This window comes from Nematolebias whitei, unplaced genomic scaffold (genome assembly GCF_014905685.2).
Source record: "Nematolebias whitei isolate Nwh7 unplaced genomic scaffold, NemWhi1 Nwh_scaf_9167, whole genome shotgun sequence".
In the NCBI taxonomy this organism is placed as follows: domain Eukaryota; kingdom Metazoa; phylum Chordata; class Actinopteri; order Cyprinodontiformes; family Rivulidae; genus Nematolebias; species Nematolebias whitei.
This window is the reverse complement of record NW_023627712.1, coordinates 1-2,454: the sequence shown is the minus strand read 5'-3', so window position 1 is coordinate 2,454 and position 2,454 is coordinate 1. Positions and strand designations below refer to the sequence as shown.

The 2,454-nt window shown below is 42.1% G+C and overlaps 1 long non-coding RNA gene across 1 annotated transcript; it reads left to right on the top strand.

Annotated features, from left to right (window-relative positions):
* Positions 1-22: 22 nt before the first annotated feature.
* LOC119429861 lies at positions 23-2,052 on the top strand. The gene is made up of 3 exons (XR_005187856.1): positions 23-403; positions 1,760-1,891; positions 1,970-2,052. It is a non-coding gene; the product is annotated as an uncharacterized LOC119429861 (long non-coding RNA).
* Positions 2,053-2,454: the final 402 nt, after the last annotated feature.

Sequence of the window (2,454 nt, the reverse complement as noted above, 5' to 3'; positions counted from 1 at the left end):
GCCAACAGTGACAGGACTGTATATATAGAGAAGATTGTGTTGGTGTCTCTTTGTTCACGTGTGTTTTCTTCTCTGAAGGAGGAAACAGACGCAGAAAAACATTCCTAAGAAGTGGAACTTCAGGTTCTTCCTGTAACGAAGATGATCAGCAGCCGTCGCTGTGAGTCATTCTTTGTTTCCAGCAGCAGTGATCCGGGTCAGCTCCGTCAGAACACACTCTTAGATGTGAGAGGACGTGTGTGTGTCGTCTGTCAGCGTTTCTGCTGTGAGTCTGTCTCAGCTTTGATGTTTGTCTGTGAAACTGGAAACAGACGTGTTGCTGCACTTTATCTCTCGGACACAAACTTTATTGATCCCTGCAGGAAAACAGCTTCGTACCATCTCCCAACAGAACAGGAAGCAGGTGAGTCCAAACTCAAGAAGAGTGAAAATGTGATGATGTGATGGATGAACTTGTTCCACTGAGAACAAGTTTAGAGTTCTTCAGTTCTGAATGCAGAACATTCCTTATAAATGTGAATGTGTTCTCTCTGTGAGACTCTCTGTGGAGTTAGAGCAGGGCTGCTCAAAGTCCGGCCCGCACACGGATCATGTGACACCAAAAACTGCAGTTTAACAATAAAATCATTTTGTCCTTTTGGACTTCAGAGGTTGATGCAGATGGACACCTTTTGAATCATTTAAGGACATTTTTATTTTGATACTTTTGAGCTTTAACAGAAACTTGATGAAAACAATCTTCTTCAAATGTGTCGTATTAAGAACATTTTTCATCTTTAATTTGTCTCGTTTGTGATTTTTATTACATTTCATGGTGAAAGAATCATAAACGTTTAGTAATTTTAGTGTTTTTAAAATAAAAACTCTGTTGACTTCATCATCAATAGAGGGAAATTGGAGCCTTGAAAACCTGGAAAACCACTTTCACATTTTCCAGACATTGAAAACTGAGAGAATTTGAACTGATCTGATGATTAAAAGATGATTTTTCACAGATTTGGATGTGCACGTGTATTAATGTTGGTATTCTGGTACCAGTGAGTCCATGTTGTGCTACTCCAGTTTACCAGTTTGTTACTCCTTTCATGACTCAGAACGTTGAAGCATCAGATCTCTCACTGCTACAATAAATCTTTGCCCGCCACCTAAGAAGCTGAGTTGTGAGTGTTTTGTGACTGAAAGATCTCCTGGAATTTCAGGATTCTCTCAGGGAAAAATCAGGGACTTTTATTTTGGTGAAATGCTGTGAAGTCTGCGTTCAGTCAGACTTTCAGTGAAGAAGAATGATGTGAAGCTTTTCTCTGCTTTCATCAAGTCCTCCCAACAGCTGAGATCTAACACGTGTCTCTGTTTGTAGTTCCTGCTCTAAAGTGTGAAACAGAACAGGAGGAATGAGTGTGATGCTCTGAACACTGATGATCCTCTGCTGCAGCTTCTATCAGCTGAAATGCTGTAAATGTTGAACTGAGTGAACGTGAACGCACTGAAGCTTCCAGTCACTCAGTCAGTGTGTGTCAGTGAATGAAATGTGTGTGTGCTGGACTGCAGCTCCATGACTCCATCTAGTGGACTGATAGTAGAAGTCCAGCAGCTGATGCAGCTTCCTCTGCCTCACTCTGCTGTCTGACTGCATTCAGCTGAAGCTGAGAAGAAACAAAGAGCCAATCAGAGGAGGAGGAGCTGATCTTTTTACAGCACACATCATGGAAAGGAGGATCAGAGTTGATGTTCAGATGAATGATTTGTGTTTCCTCTGCAGGTGAAGGTAGAAAGTGTGTGTGAGCTGATGTGAATTCAGCAGCATGGATCAGTGTGAGGACAGAGAGGAGGGAGTCCCTCCCTCTAAAACCACTCTGTGTGGGGAACATGAGAGCCAGAGCAAAGATCAGAGGTGACATCTCCAACTGTCCACGACTCTTCTCCATGTGAGAGCTCAGCACTCACAGCAACACACTGACTTTATTCACAGGAACACACCTGGACCTGGACCTGGACCTGGACCTGGACCCAGCTGTGTGTCCTTAAAGAGCAACTTCTCAAAGGATCTTTCTATTGATTTCAAACAAAGTGTTTCCTCCAACAACCAGTAAGTTTCTCTCAGAGTCCAGTCGAGGCTGGATGATATTAAAGATAACTGTTTTCTGTTGAACGACTTTGAGTTGATTTTTATTTCATTTCTCTGAGACTAAGTTGCTGCTTTCTGTCTGTAACTTGTTTCAAACTCTTGTTGAACAAAGAGAATAAATGTCACATCATGTGAGTTTTAAAGGATGCTGATTGTGTCGTGAACAAAGCTGCTGATGACAGAATCCAGCAGGAACCAGAACCAAACTGAGCCTTCAGCTCTGCTTTTTATTCTTCTCATGTTCAGATGATCCATCAGATGATTTTAGATGAAATGATGAACATCAGCTGAAGTTGGAGCTCATTACCGTCTCCATGGTAACAGAAACT